Source organism: Diabrotica virgifera, chromosome 10 (genome assembly GCF_917563875.1).
Source record: "Diabrotica virgifera virgifera chromosome 10, PGI_DIABVI_V3a".
NCBI classification, from domain to species: domain Eukaryota; kingdom Metazoa; phylum Arthropoda; class Insecta; order Coleoptera; family Chrysomelidae; genus Diabrotica; species Diabrotica virgifera.
The window spans coordinates 101,157,356-101,184,161 of NC_065452.1; positions in this window are offsets into that span (position 1 = coordinate 101,157,356).

The window sequence follows — 26,806 nt, forward strand, 5'->3', positions numbered from 1 at the left end:
TTGGGTGGTGACGACATACGTACATACGTACGTACTGTTATGCTCTACCTTTTCTATTTATTTAGATTAATTAGCAAATTCTTAATTTGATTGATTATCCCATTATTTTATTTATTGCCTATGTAAAGACATAACTAAATTCCAATTAAATTTTCCAATCAATTTTATTATCAGGGCTAATTTTGTATTTGATACAATACCTGTAATCTGTGGCTTCTAGTATTTCTAGTTGCTTACTTCTTCCAGGGTAGAAACAGGGAAATTGACAACACTCAAATTCATATAAATGTAATCTATTGTTTTTATTAAATGCCGTGTACATATGATTCAAAAATATTAAAATTTAACTTTGTTGCAACAATCTCTAACTTAATAAATTAAAACTCTAACTCTGATATCTCCTTGTTTTGAAAAAATTATTTATTTAATTAATTTCTTATTTACTCATACTAAATTGAATGAATTTTACTTTTCTTCTTTTGAATTGATTTCTCAAATTTGAAATGACTAACTCTGTTACAAAATATTGTTCAATAAACAAGTAAACAAATATGGTCTTGATATAAATAACTTTTCTCCATTCAGAAAAATGATGTGACTAACCTTTTATTCTGCACTCCCGCGTTTTCTGGATTGCGCTGTCCTTGATTCTCTCAACACGTACTCTCTGGTTGTTGCGAAAAAGTCCCCCTCGTCAAAACTGCTTCCAAGAAAAACACACAGGACTTGCTCGAATATCTTGTGCACAAACGGATAATAATCAGCTACTCGTTCTAGACAAAACAAAGGAATCTCCCTCGGACCAGGAAAATTAGCTCTTCAACCGGTCGACGATTTGGTTTCAACTTGATTCTGCTCGCAAAGGCTGATCACACCAACTCTACACTGATTCTACACTTTTAAAAAACTCTGCTGCCTTCTCTCGATGTTCATTACACACTGACCTTATTTTTCTCTCAAATCCATACTCTCACATCCATTATCCCTTCTCCCGATATTTTTCGTCCAATAAACAACAACTTCTCTCAAACCATTTATTTCTTAAGAAACCCAATATTCTTCCACATAACTTTTTCCAATTTGTCAAATTTCAAGGAAATCATAATTAGTTATTTTCTACTTTCTACTTTTACAACTAAAAATAATACAGTTTGTATACCACATTAAAATACCTTCCCGGAAGGATCTGAAAAACGTTATTGTCCCGTCAACGCTCTCTCCACTTTCTAATCACCGAAATGTTTTGTTAATGCCCCGTCCATTTCGTCGAATAATTATCAGTAGTAATTGCACAAGAGCTCTGAAATTCTATATTAATTTCAGAGGTCGAGTGCAATTTGTTGCGATTATTTCATGAATAAAACTATTCAAAACCAAAATTTTATTGTAATTTATTTATGTAAGTACCATTAAACACACAGCTTTTATAAATATTTGACGATTGAAAGTCATCACTTTTAGAATAGAAATATGCTTTATTATCATGAAAAATTTAACAATTTTATAGACAAAGCTTACAAGAATCATAAATAAGAACAATAATAACACTTTTATAATTTTTAAAACATTAATTGTCATTAATGTCACTGAATGTATTTTTTCGTAGCAACGAAGGGCATCTGACGTAATATACTTAACGATGGGAGATTATCAAAAATTATCGATTTAATTCAGATTTCTGTAGCTTTCTATTGGTCAGAATCTCCTATGAATGAAATAATCACTAATCGTTTTAATTTTTCCGAAACACTTGTTTACTAGTAAAATTAAATTCTAAACAAATTTTGGTCATATACAGGGTGATGAAAAACTATCATTTCATGGTCGTTGATATAAATTTAATTTTCTTTTGAATTTCCTTAAAAAAAAACAATTCCACAACAGTACATACATACGTACGTACATACTTCCGACATGTTTTTTTGAAGTTATACTTCTTTAGGCGCGATTGGGAATGAATTTTCATTATTCTGCGCGCATGCGCACACGGACAGTATGGCGTTAGTTGCTAAATCTTTTAAGTTATGAATAAATATATCAGTTCAAAAAAAGGTGTGAAAAGAATATATTAATTAGTGTTTTTAGTAAATATATTTATAATTTTTGTGTCTTTGGATTAGTCTTCCTCGGGAGTAAGATAAGTGTTATTAAAACATTTATATTTATTATACATACTTCACTTCATCTGTTTGTTACCGTGAATTGTCATTATATCCGAGACTATAAAAACAAAGAGCTCGTACCGTTATTGGTATAGCATTCGGCTAGAGATCGAGAGGTCTTGGGTTCAAATCCGTTTTTTTTATTTTTGGAAAATTAGTTTAATATTTAAATAAAATACAAATAAACTGTTTAAAGTATATTTATTTCGTTGAAATCATATGAGGCGCTCAGAGCAACAGTGGCCTAACCCATATCCTACAATTTTACCAAAACGCTTTTATTACATTAAAGTTATCCCTTATTTAAGTGTTTTCAGATGCAGAGTAGCTCAAACAATGGTTGCTTGAGCCACTCTGCATCTGAAAATAATTAAGTAATGCATAACTTTAACGTAATAAAAGCGTTTTAGTAAAATTGTGGTATGTGGGTTAGGCCACTGTTGCTCTGAGCGCCTCATATAATAGAAGTATAACTTCTTACGTGCGTACAGAGTACACACATTCTTTTTTATTTGCTTTTAGACTCAGGGGGTCTCAAAACGTCGAAAAAAAGTGAAATCGGAAAAAAAATTTTTGCACGATCCTATAACTTTATCTATTATACTATACTACGTATGTAGTACGATAAAGTAAAAATAATTAGGAAAGCAGGAATTCAACAATTTAGAATTTTTTATTGAGTTTCCTATGGCCCGTTTGACGATTCACCACCCGGTATAACTTTTTTCCTACATTTTCCAACGACATTTTTTATTAATTCATTTAGAATTTTTTCCACGAACAACTACCAAATAAACCTTAATTTATCTGGCAAAAAATAGGCCCAATTAAAGAATCTCTAACTATTCCCGCTCACACAATCCCTGAAAATTTATGCTAAAATCCCCATTTACGAATAATGCGATGCGCAGATTTTTTCCCTCCGAATACTGGCTGTTTCTGGAATTAAAAATCCCTTTCTAAATTCGACTTCGTCGGAATAAATTACATAATCTGGAAAATATGTATTTTCCAGAATTGCTAATAAATAAAAATACCGATTTTCATAAAAGTTTCGTACATACCAGTTTAAAAATACTACACAATGCAAACACATTTTACTGGAAAATATGAGGGTTCAACACTCGTGAATTTTTAAGGGTGCAACATTGTTATTTTAAAACTTTCTATACAGCAGAATTTTACACGCATCGGAAAAGTCTAGAGATATTTTTGGAAAATAGACCTAATTTCTTCTTTAATATACCTAAATAATAATCCTATAAATACCTAATAATCGATTTGTAGTGATTAGTAGTACAGTATGCGTCAAGATAAACATTACTGAAATGAATATTGAAATGTTTATTTATATTGAAACGATTATTTATATAATATCTAGTATAAATGATATAGCCTTACAAACATTATTCACGACGACGCACGTTCCCGATAAAACAGATGTTAAATATGCCCTCTGGCCTGCGGCGGATCTACGGGGAGGGAAAATGAGGAAATTCCCACCCCTAACAAGATACAAAATTAAAGAAAAAAATTGTTCATACATAAAAATATATTAGCTGACATGAAACCGAAACCACAGAAAGACAAATTCAACCCAATAAACACGCTAGTTAGGAAAATTAAAGTAACTTAATGTCTATAAGTTATTATTTATCTGAGTTTATCTTTTTTATGTCTTTTTTTTTCATTGGAAGTTCCCCCTAAGTCAAATTTCCCATCTTAAGGCTTTATAGATCCGCCACTGCCTCTGGCATGAAAAAATCTTTAATTCTAGTCCTCAATTCCGAAATGGCAAACGGTGGATCTGTCTGAATCCTTCAGCATTCCCCATATGTACGCATCTGGTGGCGTTAGTTCAGCTGAGTGGCAACTCCCAAAATTATCGCGCATTATTCCAAGAGACTGCCTGGCAGTGTGACAGGTTGTCCCGTCCTGCTGAAACCATTGTTGATTTTATTTAGCTTGGACCGTTTTCATGAGCTTTTCCGTATGACCGAAAATAGTACTACACCATAAAAATTTTTTCTGCAAAACTGAGAACCATTCTGAAGCACCTAATATTATCACTACATTCACATATAAATACGTTATAGCGACGTTTGGAAACCACTCAGTACGTTTCGGTGCCTGACACATACAAATTTGAGGCATACGAATTTCAGTACTGAAAATTCCTTTTAGAAATGTCAAAAATAACGTGAGGTAGTACAATTAACCAAAAATGTGGTCATTACAAAATATGGTTGTAATAAAAACAAAAACAAAATATGACGTCCACCCTGATTTATTACGGCTCTACATCTGTCGTTCATAAATAAAATGCGATTGTCGATATCCTGTTGAGGTACGTTTTCCCATTCTTCTATTAGACGCCCTCGGAAACGAAACGGCGTGTAATATGTTACCCATATGAGGAGTAATTCTTCGCTGAAGCATGTCCCATACATGGTCGGGGGAGTGTGCTGGCCAAGGCCAAGGCACATCAATACCGTCGTTGGTAAGCCAGTCTGTCACTGCGCATGCGACATGTGGACGAGAATGGACAGCCTAAGTCTGACGTCACAACTGTCACAAAATTGGGAGGAGCTTATATTGGCTCCAAACAATTTTGTTTGTAACTGTAAATTGTCATAAGGAATTTTTCATTTATTTGCTTTGTGTGGCAAAATAAGACTTCATTTAGATATTTCGTTAAAGAAACGTGTTAATTAAGAGATTTTTATTCGTTTTTGCTCAGGTGGTTTTTATTCCTTAGTGGTTGAAAATAAACATAACCTCAAAACTGTTTACGTTCTAATCATTGCATTAAATTAACTCACCTGGCCAAAAGCGAATAAAAATCTTTTGACTGACACGTTTCTTTAACTGAATACCTACCTAAATGAAAAGTCTTATTTTGTCACACAAACCACGTAAACAAGAAATTAAAAATTCCTTATGAGTGTTTAACATTATGAACAAAATTGTTTGGAGCCAAATATAAGCTCCTCCCAATTTTGTGACGTCAAGACTTAGGATGTCCATTATCATGCATGAGGTGGAAGTTTTGACCAAATGCACTAGCAAACGGACGAGCTATAGGTTGTAGAATAGAGGCAATTATATCATTCTAATGTAAATGTTGTGAACTATAAAGGTACTTTACTCTTGATCGAAATTCATATTTTTTATATACCTCGTATAAAATTAATAAAATTTGATATATGCTGGTTGGATAAATCTTAGACCATGAAGAGCTTTTTATGAAGAATAACTTTTCTTCGTCAAATTACAAATAAAAGAGTTATAATTAAAAATGTTGTTGATATCCATAATGTGAGAAAAATCTTCAAATATTTTTTCCATTAGAAGGATGTAATTGCACATATCAGACCATAATTTTTTATTCCAAACAACATTTCATATAGTCGGTTCGCTAAACTCAGACACAACTGGCTAGTGATTTTAGTCAGTAATTTTGCCAATTTGGCAAAAAAAATAATTACTAAATAGTTAATAATTACTATGTAATTAGTAATTTTGCCAATCTTGGCAAAATGGGCAAAAAACAAAAAAAAATACCTACTAAAATCACTAGCCAGTTGTGTCTGAGTTTATCGAAGTGACTATAATAACAATTTTCATTTCATAACAAATGAAACAGTCCATTTATCATTAGGTACTCCCATTAAAGGGGAGGCCGTATACTCGTATAAACCTTTTTAAAGTTGGTAATAAATTATTGCTTTCAAAATATACTCTAATTGTATTTTTGAACATTCTATTTATTTTATATAATAATTAAATTCACTATCAAATGTCATTGATATTTTATTAATACTTAATTTGAAATTTAGTTTGATATTCACGAAGCGTCATACTCAAATGTTAATAACATATGCTTTGCTTAAAAAATTCAGATTAAAACTAGCCTACTTACTAGCAACGATTTCAGTTGACGTTTAGTGTGTCGGCAGAAAATAAAAGGTTTGTGACACATTTTAGACTTTGGGGTCGATTATCTCGAAGACGGTTAGAGGTATCGAAATGCCCAAATACTTGAGGAGCAAAGTGTTCAACCAACGCATCCTTCCTATCGTGACATATTGATGTCAAACCTGGACCCTAACCAAGACAAATATGAATAAACTAGCCACAACAGAAAGAGTAATGGAAAGAGCAATGTTAGGTATACGACTGTCAAATAAACAGAGGAACATCTGGGAATGGTCAAAAACAAAAGTGGCCTACATAATAACAGAAATTGCCAAAACTTAAATGAAGCTTTGTCGGCCACACTGCTAGACAAAAAGACCAACATTGGAATGCAACAATACAACATTGGAGACCTTATGAAAGTAAACGACGAGAGGAAGACCACAGATGAGATGGATTGATGATATTTAAAGAATACTTGGAACAAATAAGAAATATGTTGCTCAGGATAGAGACCGATGGAAGGAGTTGGGAGAGGCCTATATACAAACATGGACGATAGTAGGCTTAGAAGAAGAAGATGTAGAAGAAGACTAACAAATTAAGGATCAGTCTGGAACCATTGGGTGCATTCAGCAGACTCAATCGCTGACTAATCGCTTAGTGATTTTCTGCTGAATGCCACATAAATTGTCGATTAGTTTTCATTTGATGACTTATCGGTCGCCATTTTAAACATCGGTTTTGAAATATGATTACTAGACTTAGGCAAATATGCAAATAAAATAGTATGAAATATGCGCATAAATATGCAGTATTTTATGCAAAAATATGCAGTATTTTATGCAAAATATGCATATTTATCTAGAAAATATGCATGCAATAAAAAATATTTACAATATTTTTTTTATTTACAAAAATACTTCTTCTTCTTGTGCCACTCCTATCGGAGATTGGAAATCATCACTTCAATACTTAGAATATTATAAATACATATACAATTATTTTAACATATAAATATTATTTCGAATTGTGGTAACAATAGATTATCAAATGATGTTCAAAATTTTCTAATAAAAACTTATGGCTTCTATTTAAATACATAATATTTGTAAATAGAAAAACTTCTTTTGACATCAGCTGATGTAACTAGGGCATTTTTCATATTGACTATAATAGATGGTTCTAAATTAAGTGGTTCGGAAAATGTCCCAGCTAGTACTTGAACCACTTCAGAAAGAACCTGGTAACCACTATTTTTTCCATGGTTACTTTAAATTTTTGAAAAATTTCCTTTCCAATAGTACCTTTAACGTTTTGACACAATGACTCAAATTCTTTTATTAAAACTGTAGCATTATTGACTAATAATGATAATTTTGAAGATTCTAATTGAGTTATAGTTTTCTGAACAAAATTATAATTTTATTTTATGACTGACGGATGCTGTTGGAGGATGTTATTTTGGAAGGCTTGCTTAGCTTCCAATAAAGATTGGCAGCTATCATCCGTTAAAAGGTTAATTATTTTTTTTAAATCAATAAAATGATCAGCATAGAAATTAGCTGATTCCAACCATGTTCCCCAACGTGTTAAAATGGGTTGCGGTGGCAGTGGAACAGCAGGAATCATATATCTGTAACATTTTCTTCTTACAGGTGATTTCAGGAATACCTTTTTGACGCTCTCTATTAAACTGTTAACTAGTGGAAATTTTTTTCTTACTTCCTACGCAACTCTGTTTATTCCATGCGCTAAACAAGTGACATGTATTAACTTACTTCCTACGCAACTCTGTTTATTCCATGCGCTAAACAAGTGACATGTATTAAGTTTGGATAAAATATTTTTAAATTTTGTCCTGCTTTCACCATATATGGTGCGGCATCAGATAAAATAAGCAATAATTTATAATTAGGCACAGCAGCAGGAAGAAAAAAGTTTGCTAATGCTTAGAGCGTTGGTTTTTTCCACTTGCTAACAGGAAATTAAATAAGATTTTGGAAAGGTTTCATCGCTAAGTACACCAATCAATAAGTGCACAATGTATCTTCCTGACGAGTCAGTGGTCTCGTCCACACATATTATGTAAAAGTAATTATTACCTATTTCGGCTTTTATGTTGTAGATAATTGAGGAGTATAACAAATTGACATTATTTCTCTTTAGAGTTCGTTCACTGGGAATGTTTTGTTTGCAATATTTTTTTAAAAAAAGAACTATAGTTTTCATTAGATAATTTTGAAAGAGGTATATTAGAAGATACTAATTCACGACACAAGTCTTCGTTAAAAGTTTCTTGTTCGGTTTGTTTTTTGGAACTTGACTGAAAGCACTTGGACACTGAAGGTTGATATTTTTCACCGGATGTGGTTTTACTTTTTTAGCTAAATGTTTCATGAAATCTAAAAAAGAATATAAATATTCTATAGTTGTACCCATTTTTAAAATTTAAGATTGTAGAAATAAACTAAAAATGAACCGTTTTTGCATAACAATTAAAATATTTAAATTAAATCAAATAAAAATCGGTGTAGTAATCTTGAAAATGTCAAGAAATGACTGTGCAAGAAGGAAGAACCCCCAAATATTTACAAGAGGCTCTTGGTCTTTTCTGTTTACATTTAAAGGAAAAATACTGTGAGCATAAATTAAAAGCACTTAATTAATTAAGTCCAATATATGATATATTTTTATTTTTAGCAAAATTAAAGCAAACTATGCTATTGTTAGAAAAAAATTGTTAACGACCTTTCAGTAGACTATTGAATGATTTGAATTTTAAATAGGTATCCTATTTTGGTTGTTTGTACCACAGTGTAAATTTTTAAAATAACATAAAAAATAATACGTATGTACTTACGGTTTTGTCCAACATAAGCAATAAACTTTATCCATATCCATAGGATATGGATATGGATATTATTATACTATATATTATTATATGGAGATACTCTTTGTAAGGTTTTATCCAAGTTGAACCATTGCTTATTTTCGGCATTTTCAAAGCACAATAATTATTCACAATTAGAAATACACGTTGTTTACGCCTCCAATTTTACAACAAAAGTGACACCAAGTGAAACTGACCGTCAAAATAAAAATTTTTACCTAGAGACATAAACTGGCAAACACAAACCCTTAATTCCAGGACAAAACTATAAGCCGCTGTCTTTTATTAGTTACTATACCAAGAATTTGAATACCAAGTGATTATAAAACAAAATTAAATATTGGCTATATGAAAATTCATGCTATCTGTAAGTTTGAATATAAAAATATATAGTTAACACCAAATTTTCAAATTATATGCACTTTATGCTCAGTTTTATAAAAATATGTAAAATTTGACATTTTTGCATTTTTTATGCATTATATGCAAAATATGCCATTTGCATATTTTTATAGTCCATATAATATATAAAGTCTAATGATTACTTAGCAAATCCAAATAAGATTGACGTATGCCGTGTGTCTAACACGTATCTTTTAAGTTATCTGTATCTTAAAAAAACATGAATTGAAGGCAAGGAAGGCTGGAAGGCACATAAATCACGCTGATAAATATCTGAGCTGCTTTGGTGGATTATTCCTATGTACCTATTAGGTTTATGTCGCAAGAAATTCAAGATTTTGAAACTATGTATGAATTAAATGGGGTTAATGGGTAATTAATGGGTAACTGACATTCACGTCAGTTGCAGTGTGGGACTAATATATGTCGAAAAATTTACTGGATTAGAGAAAGTAACCTATGCATTCTCTGAAGAGCCTCTAACAAGAGGTGAAATCGTCGATAAGAGTGCTGGTTGCGCTCTCTAATCTAATTAAAAATTAAAACATTTTTGGCCTCGCATTGCAACTGAATAAGAATGGTATACATATTTATTTTATAGTAGTATTACTCCGTGGAGTAACTAGGTGCATTTTCCGTTGGAACTTTACCAAGCTGCAGACGGGGGGTTGTGAATTGCATAGTGTATAATTCCTTCCCTTTTGTCTTCACTGCAGCATTCATTTGGCTTGCAAATTGTAGGTGTCACCAGGGAAATGTACCAATAAGTTTTCAATTTAAAAATCTTTTAGTAATATTTTTAATATTTTTCAATATTATTAATGTTGCTATTAGGATTGAAAAACTTTATCTTTCAATTGCCAGATGACGCTAGTCACCTAATCCATTCACGTCAGTTGCAGTGTGGGACTAATATATGTCGAAAAATTTACTGGATTAGAGAAAGTATCCTATGCATTCTCTGAAGAGCCTCTAACAAGAGGTGAAATCGTCGATAAGAGTGCTGGTTGCGCTCTCTAAGCTAAGTAAAAATTAAGACATTTTTGGCCTCGCATTGGAACTGAAGGAGATGGGAGTGAGACGAACCCTGATATACCATTAGACCAAGCAGACAACAGAGAAAAGAGTCCACCAACAATAGCCGAGATTAGAACAGCAGTAGACAAATTAAAGAACAATAAATCACCGGGATCGGATCAAGTAGCATCGGAATTACTGAAGGAAGGAGGAGACGCACTACAGAAAACAATACATGAATTGATAACAAAGATATGGTCAAATAAACAGCTACCAGCGGAGTGGAATAGTGGTATTATTGTACCATTACATAAAAATGGGAATCAGTTAGAATGTGGAAACTACCGTGGAATCTCGCTGCTGAATGCCTCATACAAAATAATGTACAACGTCATTTATGAAAGACTTAGACCACACGCTGAAAAAATAGTTGGCAGGTACCAAAGTGGCTTCTGTAGACAGAAGTCAACAATAGACCAGATATTTGTTCTGTGACAGATCCTCGAAAAAACAAGTGAACATAACATCGACACATATCATCTCTTCATAGACTTCGAAAGCGCATATGACAATATAAACCGAGAATTCTTAATAAAAGCAATGAAAGAATTTAATATACCAACACAACTAATAGAACTGATAAAAGAATCTCTAAAAGTAGAAAGTAAAATCCTGATACAAAACGAACTAACGGAAACAATAGATGTGAAAAAAGGACTATCCAGGGAGACGCTCTATCATGCATCTTGTTCAACATCGTACTCGAGAAAATAATGAGGGATACAACAGTAAATACTCGAGGAACAATAATTATTAATAAAAGCGTGCAAATACTAGCATTTGCAGATGTTGTTGACATAATCGCAAGATCAAGAAGAGAAATGATAGAGGCATTCAATCAAATAGAACGAGCTGCACAAAATAGTGGCCTTAAAATCAACCAGAACGAAACAAAATATATGCAGGTAAGTAAAAACACAGAAATAAGGCAGCCACAAAATATAACAATAGGAGAATACAACATTGAGGGGGTAAAAAACTTTACATACTTGGGATCCCTAGTCACATCTGATAATAACGTAGCAGAGGAAGTGAAGAGGCGAATATTTATTGCCAATAAAAGTTATCATGGCTTAATTCGGCAACTAAGATCAGACAACGTCACAAGGAAAACAAAATGCCAAATATACAAAACCCTAATAAGACCGGTACTCACATACGGCTCAGAAACCTGGACACTCACTAAAAGAGAGGAAACATTGCTAGCCACCTTTGAAAGAAAAATCTTGCGACACATATATAAGGGCACAAAAGAAAATGGAATTTGGCGAAGAAGGTACAACTTTGAACTATACGAAATATACCAGGATCCAGATATCATAACATTCATTAAAATAGGACGGCTGCGTTGGATGGGACATGTAGAAAGAATGGAAGAAGGCGAAATACCAAACAAAATATTCAAACAGATGAAAGTAGGAAAAAGACAAGAGGAAGACTGAAGCTGAGATATTTAGAACAAATAGAAAATGATATAAAAACCTTAAAAATAAAAAACTGGAGAAAAAAAACCACGAAACAGATCAGAGTGGAGAAGAATCCTGGAACAGGCCAAGACCCAGAAAGGGCTGTCGAGCCAATGATGATGATGATGATGATGATGATTGCAACTGAATAAAAATTGTATACATTTTTATTTTATAGTAGTATTACTCCGTGAAGTAACTAGGTGCATTTTCCGTTGGAACTTTACCAAGCTGCAGACGGGGGTTGTGAATTGCATAGTGTAGAATTCCTTCCCCCTTTTGTCTTCACTGCAGCATCCATTTGGCTTGCAAATTGTAGAAGCCTTGGAGGTGTCACCAGGGAAATGTATCAATAAGTTTTCAATTTAAAAATCTTTTAGTAATATTTTTAATATTTTTCAATATTATTAATGTTGCTATTAGGATTGAAAAACTTTATCTTTCAATTGCCAGATGACGCTAGTCACCTAATCCATTCACGTCAGTTGCAGTGCGGGACTAATTTATGTCGAAAAATTTACTGGATTAGAGAAAGTAACCTATGCATTCTCTGAAAAGCCTCTAACAAGAGGTGAAATCGTCGAGAAGAGTGCTGATTGCGCTGTCTAATCTAAGTAAAAATTAAGACATTTTTGGCCTCGCATTGCAACTGAATAAAAATGCTATACATTTTTATTTTATAGTAGTATTACTCCGTGGAGTAACTAGGTGCATTTTCCGTTGGAACTTTACCAAGCTGCAGTCGGGGGTTGTGAATTGCATAGTGTAGAATTCCTTCCCTTTTGTCTTCACTGTAGCATCCATTTGGCTTGCAAATTGTAGAAGCCTTGGAGGTGTCACCAGGGAAATGTACCAATAAGTTTTCAATTTAAAAATCTTTTAGTAATATTTTTAATATTTTTCAATATTATTAATGTTGCTATTAGGATTGAAAAACTTTATCTTTCAATTGCTAGATGACGCTAGTCACCTAATCCATTCACGTCAGTTGCAGTGTGGGATTAATATATGTCAAAAAATTTACTGGATTAAAGAAAGTAACCTATGCATTCTCTGAAGAGCCTCTAACAAGAGGTGAAATCGTCGATAAGAGTGCTGGTTGCTCTCTCTAATCTAAGTAAAAATTAAGACATTTTTGGCCTCGCACTGCAACTGAATAAAAATGGTACACATTTTTATTTTAAACGGGGTTATTTAAAAATTACCATTTCATAATAATTTTCATTTCTGTTCTTGAGGTGTCTTTCACGTATTTGCAAATCATTTTGAAAAATTTGACAGTCATAACCTATTTCGTATGTACATGAAAGTATACCATTCAGAAGAATCGTTAGCGATTACACATCGCTAAGTAATCGATTAGTCATCACAGTTTTCTGCTGAATGCAGCCAATGTGTTTAATGAATCTTGCATTTTCATTGTCGCGATCTATTTAAAATTGTACGAAAAAATGTAAATACAATATATTTTTGTTTTTCTAACATAGATTTTTTAAGATTATTAGAAATACAGATAAAGATAAAAATCGTTAAGCTTTGAAATTACATCACATGAAAAGTATTGGAACTAATTTATTGACAGTATCGTAAATTTAGAGAAGACCAGGATTACGTATTTGTGTAATTATGTTCCAACAGAGTAATAAATCCATCAGCTTTATAGACCAATATATTATTCGTATTGGGCAAATCAGGAATTTACAGCGAAACCATTCGAAGTGCTATCTGATAAATTGTATAATGCAGTTTACAAAACTATATCAACAATTATTGAAAACAAAGTTGTAAAAGAGCCGACCTCTATAAATAAATAATAAAATAATAAAAATTTTCAAAATACTTAATCTTAAAATCTAAATATCTTGTACATAGATATCAAGACTGATATGTAAGCGCTACTGAATTTGTCTTATCTCATCTTCTTTTAGTAACCTGTCCGATTAAAGAAAGTTCAATAATAACTTTGTTTACGGCAACTCGAAAGATATTAGCGGATGTCTCTTGATACTGATACCACTCTCGGAGATTTCGGAGTCAGGATATCCTTCCGCCTGGAGCTCTTTTCAAATTTCATAGAACTCCAACTTTTTCATTAGTGTCTCAGTAGATAGGCTACCTTCATCATGGCGCATCCCCTAAATCGCAACCCCCGGTCGTAAATTTCAAACGGTTTAACGTAGGAAGACTTGTGGGGTAGCGTTAGAAAGTGGATGAAAATGGGGTTAAATGCAGTATGTGGCATGCGCATCGGAGAATGCCAAAAGAGAATTACGTCATATCTTCGTTTCTATTGGTCGGATCGTGGCGTAAGAGGGCTCTTTGGAGCGGGGAGGGGTAACGAATACGTTAAGACAAAAAACAAAGATAGCGGCATTGCCAAAACGGCACTATATCGTATCTTCGTTGCTATTGGCTCGATTTTGACGTATGAGGTGTCAAATCAAAGAGGTAGTGACATAGAAGCCAACTGTCAATTTTTCTTGTCAACGTCAATATTAACTGTCGATTCTTCTTCTTTTTTCTTCCGTCATATCTTATGTCTACGACTGCGTAGAAAAGTCAACTGTCAATTGTTCTTCTGTCAACGTTCAATATGAACTGTCCATTCTTCTTTTCTTTTCTGTATAGTGCGTAACAGAACGTGACATTTGACATATTAAGTGACATTTATGTGTAATGTGGCACATGACGTGACAAAGCGCTGACATGACGCTTAGTCGGCGCCGACTCGACGCAGAACGAGACATTTATATGATATTTAACGTAGAATGCGATATGTGACATTTATGAGGCATTTTGACACAGAGCATGCTCAGTGTTGATATGAATCCCATCGAGCACATACATGGGGTTATGGAATTTCAAACTAAACTTAATCAGTTAAATAAAGATATTAAATCATGTGAGGATTTAAAACAAATTAAAAGACAATTCCATAGTCTGCATATTGAGGACAAAACGTGGAAACCAGAAGAGTTGAATCTACAGCAGCAGCAGCAGCAGAAAAGTCTTTACGCCTTTAGAAAACTACTACAAGCTACATATCAAGACGTATTCAGCCTACACCATGGGTGCCAGTAACAACACCAGCGAATATGTGAAAAGTGAATTAGAGACAATGTCTTTGCTATGTCTTGTGTAATATTAGCGTCTGTATTTATCTTAATTTTAAAAATTATTTTTGAAATTGTAAAGAGAAGATTTGAATCTTCATGTAATAATATAAGACTTGATCAGTAAATAAGGTGTTTAAATAAAAAAAAGCAAAATCTCTCTCTCTCTCTCTCTCTCTCTCTCTCTCTCTCTCTCTCTCTCTCTCTCTCTCTCTCTCTCTCTCTCTCTCTCTAAAATATTTATTTACATAGAAAACATAGAAAACAAGAAATACATAGAAAAATTACAACGGCATTACAGTGTAAGAAAACCAGTGACGTAGACGATCCACATTTCTTTTGGTACATGAAAATAGTCCAACGGCATGACAGGGGTTTGTAGCAGGACCAATGTTTCCAGTAGCAAGAGGCGTACCATCAAACTTGCAAACATCAATAATAAGTACGTATATGTAATCGGCTGCATACAACTTGGTTTCTAGCATTTCATGTATTTTGGACAATTTTACTTCTCCATTTTTTGCGCATTTTTATCCTCATTACTTAGCGCATTGAATGGTTTCGGAGGTGAAAAGATAATCCCGACACGCCAGAATCCCGACAGGCCAAAATCCCGACAGGCCAGAATCCCGACAGGTTTGATCAGTTTCTTTTTAACATATAATTACATTTATTTCTTACTGTTTGTTTATGGCCATCTGTTTTTTTATTTTTTGTTACTAAACAAAAGTATTTTGTATTAAAAGTATTAAACAAAAGTCGGAATTTTTACTTATGCGAGGATTGTTGCATGTCGGGATTTTGGCCTGTCGGGATTCTGGCGTGTCGGGATTCTGGTGTGTCGGTGTTTTGGCCGTCGGTGTTTTGGCCGTCGGGATTTTGACTGTCGGGCATTTTGGGCGGCACCGAAAAAGATGTAATGACTTCGTTTAAAACCTATTTCGATGGTAAGTTTTTTGGGAACAAACCGCCAGTTAACATCGGATCCCTGAATATCTACGAATGCTACTCTCATGACGATTGCTCGTGTACTACTGACACTTTATGCGTCTAATTTAGACTTTTTACAATGTCGGTGAGAGGGAAGTACTCCATTAAGCAGTCGTGAATTATAGTGCAATAGGCCTTGGTATTTTCGGGGAAACCATTAAGCCGGCTATACACATGCCTGTAAATGGAAAGTAGCTGGTATAAGCCAGTGACTGGCATGCACAAAACACATTTGCAAGTAATTAGCATGCCAGTAGCTCGCATGCCTTTCTGGTAAGACGAAAAAGCAAACTTAGGTAAGAAACTATAAAGTATTTCTTTTGTAACTAAAAGTTTTTGAGTTTCCAACAAAAAAGGCGATCCATTGAAGGTATTCGGAATGAATTAAACAAGCAAATATTGGATAATTGTTAAAAATTTAATAATGAATTCGGCCCATTTCCTCTTGAATTTTGGTGTATATATTGTCACGGGCTATTTTATTTTTTATATAGAGATGATTTAGGTGAATTCAAAATACACTCTAATAACATAGCTATAAATATAAATCAATTTTAAAATGAATAACCATTTTCAATTTCGTTGCAAATCGAAAATACAGCCGAACCATATTCTAGTCCAATCAGAGAGTGCAGCAAGCACCTCTACCGGTTTCTAAACTTATTAGTCTCTATCAGGAGCCACATATGCTGCTCTCCCTGATCCAACCAAAACAAACCCCAGTGTGCAGTCCCGGATCGCAACGAACGAAATGGCATAGATGCCCTAGCGGCAACTGCTAGCAAGACGACTAAGTTTTCACTCTAATGGCATATAAAACAACATAATGCTATTCTACATCCCACCAGAATGAAAACAATGGGAACCTTCTCTGGCTACACCTCCGAGGCTTCTACAATTTGCAAGTCATACGGATACTGAGACTAAGGAAGATGAGGCAATTCTACAATTTACAATTCACGTCCCATCTGCTCAGCGCGGTAAAGTTCCAACGAGAATGGTTCCCTTCGTACTCCAATCAGAGTAAATGTAAATCAAAAATGAATAACCATTTTCAATTTTGTTGCAAATCTAAAATACAGCCGAACCATATTCTAGTCCAATCAGAGAGTGCAGCAAGCACCTCTACCGGTTTCGAAACTTATTAGTCTCTCATCAGGAGGCTCTCCCTGATTCAACCAAAACAAACCCCATCGTGCAGTCCCGGATCGCAACGAACGAAATGGCATAGATACCCTAGCGGCAACTGCTAGCAAAAAGACTAAGTTTTCACTCTAATGGCATATAAAACAACAAAATGCTATTCTTACATCTCACCAGAATGAAAACAATGGGAACCTTCTCTGGTTACACCTCCGAGGCTTCTACAATTTGTAAGCCATACGGGTGCTGAGACTAAGGAAGATGAGGGAATTCTACAATTTACAATTCACGTCCCATCTGAGAAATCAATTTGATGATTTTTTCGTCAGCCCAACGCAACATTTGTTAAAACAAGTTTAAAATAAAACGATTAATTTTTATCTCCAAAATATCAAATCTGACAATTCTCTGCTAGTTACTGGCATGCCCGTAGCGGTAGCACGCGTTCACACATGCCAGTGACACTCACACGCATGCGCCTTGCCTCTCACAGCACGCTACTAGCAAGAAAAATCAAATTATTTGCGATTAGCTAGCATGCCAGGAACTAGCATGCCAGTTAACGTACATACATGCCAGTTTAGGGACAGTAGTTGGTGCTTGCTAGGTACTGCTATGCCAGTGTGCTAGTAACAGGCATGTGTAAGGTATCTCCGGCTTTAGTTGCTTCAATATCGAGTTTTACGTCAACAATGGATGGTTTTATGCTTTCTTCTTGTTTCGATCAATCGATGACGAACAATACATGGTTATTAAAAGCTGAGAAATGGAGTAGAGGTCGCTTTTGTTGAGAATGTATGCAGCTGGGATAAAATTTGGTATAGTTGAAATAGGCCTCGTTGTAGTCAGTTTTGCTAAAATCCAACTGCATTCTCTCGTGTGGCCTATATTCTCCATTTAAGGATAATCTAATACTTTGGATGCTGACATTGTCAAATAAGGTAGGATCAGCTGTGATCGTGTTACGTCTGCCTATTTGAAAGAAAACAATGACATAACGTAGTCGTTCAACTGATGTGCTAGTTTTAACGGCCCAAACTTACGCCGAGCACCTTTGGTAAGGGCAGGCAATTCGTGCAATTCCCACTTTCTAAATGGAATAATTATAGGCCGATCTTGTTGAATGGACTTCATTAGTTCTAATTGAATTTCGTCATTTGGAAATATGTGCTTCACTCTGAGTTCAATGTTGGCGATGTTAATCTTTGCAGTTATAGTTGTATCAGTAATAAATTAAACAATCGTTGTCGTTTCGAGCATGTTTCGATGTATCGAATTATAAAATAAAAAAATGTACAACCTCGAAATTAGTATGTACATTAAGTGGTTAAGAACCAGATATTGCTATTCGGAGGTTTTTTGGGTCGCTGAACATGAATACCCCATCAAAAATTAACCCCGGAGCACCTGGTGTCCAGGGCCACTTCTAAGCCATCGTCTGAAGTTTCGTTTCGAGGGCTTTCGGCACTAAATTGATGTAAATAGATACTCGGAGGTTTTTGGGGTTGCTGAACATGAATACGCCATCAAAACCGACCCCTGGAGCACCTGGTGCCCAGAATCACTGCTAATGCACCTCATCTTCTAGAGTTTCGAGGATTTTGGCACTAAATGCAGATGCTCCAGAGGCCTTCACCTACGTCATAATCGTAATCAGCAATCCCGAAAACCCCGAGTACTCTGTTTGCATCAATTTAGTGTCGGAAACCCTCAAAATTCCGGAAGATGGTGTGCCTAGCAGTCACGTTGGGTGCTATGTGATCTGAGGGTCGGTTCTGATATCATATTCCTATTCAGAAAAACCAAAAATATCCCTAATGTGCCAAAAACCCTCGAAACTTCAGAATATGACGTGGCTTAGCAGTGATCCTGGACATTAGGTGCTCCTGGGGTCAGTCCTGATGATGTATTTGTATTCAGCAACCCCAAAAAATCCCCGAATAATCTGTTTGGATCAATTGGTGCCGAAAACCCACGAAACTCTAGATGGCGTGCCTTAGCCAGTAACCCCGGGCACCAGGTGCTCTTGTGATCGGTTCTATTGGTATATTCATGTTTACCGACCCCAAAAACCCCCGAGGAAAAAAGTCTGGTCCTTAATATACTGATTTTGACACGTTTATGCACTTTTGGATGCATGTTCTTTTTCCTCTTAAGGTGCCTATCCGTTCCGGATGTTGGCGATCAGCATGGCTATCCTAACTTTGCTTGCTGCTATTCTGAATAGTCCGGTTGTCGATGTATTAAACCACTTTCTCAGGTTTTGAAGCCAAGATATTCTTCTTCTCCCTGGTCCTCTCTTTCCAAATACCTTGCCTTGAAGAATGAGTTGCAACAAGCCATATCTCTGTTCATTCCTCATAACATGGCCAAGATATTCTAGTTTGCGCTCTTTGATTGTGTTAATAATCTCGCATTCCTTGCCTATTCTACGTAGAACCTCAACATTAGTCACACGATCCACCCACGAAATTCTCAAAATGCGCCTGTAACACCACATCTCGAATGCCTCAAGTTTTCTCAAAGAAGCCTCGGAAAGTATCCTGGCCTCTACTTCGTATAATAACGTCCCCGTATAAGAAAATAATAGAGATTTTGGTAGCAAGAGGTAAATCGTGGCTTCTAAAAAGAGACTTCATCATTATGAACGCTGATCTCGCTTTTCCTATGCGTTGTTTTATTTCACTTGAGTGGTCCCACTGACTGTTTATGTTGGTACCAAGGTATGTGTAGCTGTCGACCCTGTCAATTAATTGTTGGTTAACCCAAAGCTGTGTATTTAATATTTCGCGCTTACTGACTACCATGTACTTTGTTTTTTTCGTATTGAGATCAAGTCCGTATTCTCTACTTATATCTGATATGCGCGACATTATTCTTTGCAAACCATCTAGACTGTCTGCAAAAACTACAGCGTCGTCGGCATATCTAATGTTGTTCAGACGCACTCCGTTGACTAATACGCCTTCCTGTAGTTCTCCCAGCGCTTGCTCGAAGATACATTCGGAGTATATATTAAACAGCACAGGGGACAGGATTAATCCTTGCCTCACTCCTCTATCTATGGAGACTGCCTCTGTCAATTGGTCATCCACTTTAATATTGGCAGTTTGGTTGTAATACAAATTATATATGATTCTCAAGTCTTTATCATCTACTCCCGCTTCTTTCAAGATGTTTATGAGTTTATCATGTTTTACTCTATCAAACGCCTTTTTGTAGTCGATAAAACAAATATACACGTCACAGTCAACATCCCTGCATCTTTGCATAAGCACTTGGACAGCGAATAGAGCCTCTCGGGTGCCTAAGGCATCGCGGAATCCAAACTGCGTCCATGATATCTGTTCTTCGCATTTTTTTTTATATATATTCTGCCGTGTATTACTTTTAGAAACGTTTTGAGTAAGGGGCTCATTAGGCTAATTGTTCTGTAGTCTTCACATGTTTTGGCATTTACTTTTTTGGGTAAAGTGACGAAAGTCGACTTTAACCAGCTTTGGGGTATTTTTCCAGTTACGTATATTTTGTTAAATACAGTTGTTATCCATTTTATTCCTTGTTCATCCATAAGTTTTAGGAATTGTACATTAAACTGGTCAGGCCATACAGCTTTACCATATTTAGTTGTTTTAATAGCTGACGTGACTTCTTCAATGGTAATCGGGGGTCCTGTTTGGCATTCAGTGTCTTCAATGGTATTCTGCCTTTCATCTGCAAAAGTTACTTCCACATATTTCTTCCACGTGTCTAGTTTTTCTTCCACACTTAACAGTGGTTTGCCTTGGTTATCTGCCAAACACCCAACTCTTCTAGGTTTGTATAAGCCTGCAGCTTCTTTAACTTTTTTGTGCATATTGAATGAATCGTGTTTACGTTGCAATTGCTGGATTTCCGCACACTGTTCTTTGAGTCGTGTATCCTTAGCTATTCTAATTGCTTTTTTGATCTCTTTATCTATTCTTTTGTATAATGACATGTCCTGATCTTTGGACTTTCGCCTCTCTTCCATCATATCTAAAATCTCGTTTGTCATCCACGATTTCTTCTTTAGTTTTGGTGGTTTGAGGAATTTCTCATGTATGTCTTGTGAAACTGTATGCAACTGCATCTCCTGGTCCATTACATCCGATTGAATAACGGTTTTCAAGTTGTTCTGTATATACTGTTTTACACTCTGTTCTGTGGATGCATGTTATGCACTGTAAATGCAATCATGCAATTCCATCCATTTTTCTATTGTGGACTTTTTCCTGACGTCATCCTGAACACAATGCAAGAAGTTGTAAGTTGATTTCCCATTTTTGTTGGGAAAAGATTTTACTTTAAAATCAGTTTATTCTGAAATTTCCTTTTCCACTTCGTATTTTGAGAACGATTTCCGAATTTTCGAAGCGGAAATCGAAAGATAAAAATAATAAGCTTTCATATTTTAAAGTAAAATTGTGGCTTATTACCAATAAAAATGGTACATTGTATTTATTTCTATAAATAGATATACAAAATTAGAATACATATAAAAAGTAAGTAGAACATTTTTTAAAATAGTTTTTTCATAGAAAATTTTTAAAATCCCGTAGAATGACCTCATAAGATACGAATAAGATGACCTTGCATAATTATGTAGTTAGTTGCAGTCTTTGTCACTTGTATCTAACGAAACCCTATAGTTAATTCCTGATAAGAAGCCGTATTTCTTGTGGAACTAATCTCTAACGTATTTTATTATCTGGTATGCACTTTATAGTATCAATTCATTGATTAATTTATATATACCTATAAAGATTCCTATATGTCGAATTCCACAGAAAATATCCACTTTTTCATGCTAAAAGCATTGACCTTGAAATTTGAGGGCCCACTCTCGGGATCATTTTTTTTGTTCTTTAGTACTTAAATCCGAAGAAAAAAAATGCTGCCACTAGGACCGAGAGTAATGATGCCTTTTTTGCGAAATTTCAAAAATGGAATGAAATAATAATGATTTTGAACTGTAAAAATATTAAAATTACTTAAAATTACTGTAGAATCTGTTCAAAAGTACCTACAAATTTTTTCAAAAACAAAAATGAAGGCCTTTTGTTTTTGTATATAAATAATGCTTTTGTTTTCTTGTTTGGTTGTTTGTAATTTAATAGAATGATAGAAACTTTTTACAAATTGATTGAACAAAAATCAGGAAAAACCTACACACTAGTGTTGCCCAAATGCAAGACCAAGACGAGACTTAGACAGTCTTGGTCTTGGTCTTGCGCCAATACACCTGGTCTTGGTCTTGGTCTTACACTCTCGGTCTTGGTCTTGGTCTTGGTCTTGGTCTTGCAGCAAGAGTCTTGCAAGTCTCGCAGTTACCCATTATCCTATTAACGTACATTTCGTACATAACCTATTAGAACAGGGGTTCCCAAACTTTTTTGTACCACGCCCCCTTTTGTTGAAATGAAAGCTTCTCGCGCCTCCCCTTTACAATAAATTGTATGCGCCTAAATAGGAACAAAATCAAAACAAATAAGTATTAGCTTGAAAACAAAACATTTATTTATTCTGTCATAAGATACTATAATATCAGTTTCCATAAAATACAAAAATTATTAATACAAGAAAAATATATTAGGTTGGTTAGTGAGATGGATGTGCTTTCATTTTATTTACTAGTATGCCTATTCGTGGCTGAGTTTTAGTAAGCTCACAGCACAAGTCACTAGCAACATCAAGTTTATACCGATACTTTGTTTTAATTGCCACAAGTGTTGAAAATCGCACAAATAGTTACTTGAAAAAGGCAAATATAAATGAAGAGCTTCCCGTGATACACTAAGATACACTTTGAAATATTTTAACCAAAATGAAGGTTTGTCCATTATAACAAAGTATTTGGCAGAGGAATCATTCAAAAAATCATTTGGATTTATTTGCAAAGCATCTTCTTGAAGTGATTCAGGCAGGGAGTCTATGTTGACATGGATTGGATCAGTTGACATGGAATGGATTCTGTAAATAAAATTGTCACAAGTGTTTGGGAAGTATTTCGGAACTCTTCAATTAGGCTCTCCAAATGGTTTGATATTTGGATTTTTAAACTTGGTCCTTCATAAATGTCCTTGAAGCGTGTTTCTTCTGAGATTGGCTCTACTTTAGAGAAATATGAATAATTTCAGGGGTTTGCTGATATTTTACGCCTCCAAAGTTGAGTAATTAAGCCTCCATCACAATGAGTAACTACTATATTTGAGTTTCCACCCTGCAGTTTTAGGTGAAGGCTGTTCAACGAGTCAAAGATGTCTGACAAATAGGCCAATATTACTTGGGTACAATGTTTTTTGAAGGCCATGTTTAGCTCATTTTGCTTTTGATGTTCCAAGGTGATTACTTCATCTTAAAGGTCAAATAATCTTGCCAACATGTTTCCTTTTAATAGCCATCGTACTTCTGTATGAAGTAGCAGTGTTTTGTGATCACTTTCTAAATTTTCAGGACCAATAAATCCTTATGCAGTATACTGCAGTGTGAACAATCGGGGACTCAGGAAGTTCGATGACACCAGAGTTTTAAACAGTCGAGTATTCAACACACTGTTTTTTATGTACTTCACTACTTTAATACACAACTTTAAGACATCCCTAAGTTCATTTGGAAGGGTTTTTGCTGACAAGGCTTGTCGATGTATAAAACAATGTATCCCAATCACATCAGCATTTTTTTCTATTACTAATTACAAATAGCCTGAACGAAAACGAAGCATTGAAGTTGCGCCATCTGTACATAAACTGATCAGTTTTTGCCAAGATAGTTCATGTTTGTCAAAAAACTCTCACACTGCTTTCATAACATTAACAGCTTTTGTCGTGGTCTCCAGTCTCCAACTCTGTAGAAAAGAGTAGCTCGTCCTTCATTCTTTCGTTTTGAATATACCGAACATAAACAATTAACTGATAACATTGTGTTATGAATATGATAATATGATAATTATATGTTAGTACTCTCGTCTAGCTGAATAGCAAAAAATGGCGATTATTTTACTGCATCAACTACCTGGTTTTGTATGTCTTCGGTCATATATCATCAATGCGGCGTTTCACAGTATTGTCAAAAAGAGGTATTTGAGATAACTTTTGCTTACTCTGCGTTACCAGATACAGTTTAACAAGCGCTTAATTTTGAATTTTAGAAAAATAACTAAATTTAATTTAATGTTCAACTTGTCTCGCGCCCCCCTGATATGTCCTCACGCCCCCCAGGGGGGGCGCGCTCCCCCAGTTTGGGAACCCCTGTATTAGAAGAACGTACATTTCACATACCTGTTCTAAAAGTGCCGGTGGGGGATGGCGTCTATTCGTAGTATTATAGTCGGTGCAAGAGAGAGACAGTATTCGAAATCATGAAATAACAAATGTTATATTATTCGTTATTTACGACCCCCAGCTTATATGAAATGGAATAAAAGAGTTATACAATTTGCCATTTATTTAAATGAAAAATAAAATACAATGCAAATTAAATTACAGAACAGTACGCAATTGCTTTGACGTTACTGTTACTTTATCTTTATATTAATTTTTTTGACCAAGAATTAATACAAAATACATAATACAATTCTTTATACTCGTTACTATCCAAAGTATCCAATACCCTAAGTAGGATATTGTTACTTTCCCTAGTCCAATAGTCCAATACCCTATACATACCGTTACTTCGTTACTTTAAATATTTCGGTATTTTGTTTATAGGGCAGCCGGAATTATCTGTTAGTTTGTCACGTTACTTTTGAATAACATTAATATAATATTACAATGTTTACAAAGCTACTACAATGATTAAAGTAATTTAAAAGAGCATGAAAATAGAGACTTCATTTTTAAGTTTAAAATGCGAAAGTGTCAATGAAATTTAAACTGTTAGTTTTCTGTTTGTAGTCTGCTGCGCGATTCAAAAGAATGATGAGTTTAAATTTCTTTATCAAAGATAAGCATACCGAAAACTGAAAAGGTAACATAATCTGTTCCGCGATTAACAACGCGACATGTGTCGGTGTCATAAACACCAAAAGAATTGCATATAAAAGAAAGAAACTTATTGTTTATTATGTTAAAATAATAGAAGTAGACTGTTGTTTGATATTTAGTCGAAAATAGCCGCGCATTTTCAGCAAATTTCGGTTTGTTTAACCGATATCGCACACTCAGCACAAACAATGTTTAGTCTAATAACTTAGGCTGATAAAATTTGTAATATTATATTTCTTATCAGCTAAGCTAATATGACATTATATTTTTAAAATGTTGTGGCGGCTATTATCAAAATCTGGACAATTAATTTCAGAGCGAAGAAATCGTTTGCTGGGAAAGTAAAAAATGTTTTATTTTTACATTGTACTTATGACCCCTGAGTACGTATCAAATGTGGCAAATTTTCTTTTAATGGACATTTTGATGCGCTTTGTATGCTTATGGTATTGTTCATAATGCGCATACGTCCAATTTTACAAATTTTTGTTTTACATATTTTTTTGCGTCTCATAGAGTCTCTATACATCTAAGCATATACCCAAAATATTATACTACTTAAATGACACTCGGTCCTAACTGCAAGACGCAAGAGTCTCGCAGGGTTAGTCTTGTTCTTGCTCAAATCTTGCAGGGTCAGTCTTGGTCTTGGTCTTGCTAAAATTAGGCGGTCTTGGTCTTGGTCTTGGTCTTGCGAAAATGCAAGAACAAGACCAAGACCCATTTTGGGCAACACTACTACACACTAATAGCTTCTTCGCCTTCGTTATCCTTTGGACCACAAATCATTTCTTCTTTTTCTGGAACTGTTGGAATCCTCCTTCCATTCTTGACTAAAATGAGCTTGAGGAAGTTTCTAATGAAAAATGGACAAACAACCAGGATATAAGAGCTTTCATCGGAAAAGCTAAATCCACCTTCAAATGGATGAGGGCCTCCTTCAAGAACCATAATCTCGCTCTCGATATAAAAGAATGTGACGATATTACGTCTTTTCTGTCCTTTTTACGGTGTTAAATCGTTGATCTTGAACGAAAATATGTGCAAAACATTGAAAGCATTTGAGATGTTGCTTGATCGCAAAATACTTCAGATCTCGTGGACTGATGAGTCGTAAATGATGAGGTCCTAAGAAAAATGAAGAATTACCGAGACTACAATCAAATCTTGAAAGCTACAATACTTTAGACACATTATGAGAAATGAATCGAAATATGCCTTGCTACAAGACATACTGAACGGTTTATACAGGGTGAGGCAGGGTTTATAAAGGGTGAGGCAAATAAAGGGCCTATTAGAAATATCTCGAGAAATAAAGGCAACAGAATCTTGAAAATTGGAATAAAGGGGTTTTGAAGGATGATCTATTAAATGAAAATATTTTCATCTCTTTGCAACTTCCGGTTATACTGGAAGTTGCTTATAACTTCGTTTTTTTTAATGGGACACCCTGTATATTTTTACATTTTTGGATTCTCTTTGATGTCTTCTTTCTTAAAATATGGGGTTTTGTAATATTATACAGGGTATTTTTAAAAGATAATTACGTTTTTTTATTAATTTCGTAGCAAAATTAACACCCTGCAGAATTGTAGTAGTTTGACATCTAAAACTCTACTTACGTTCAAATGATTTTTAA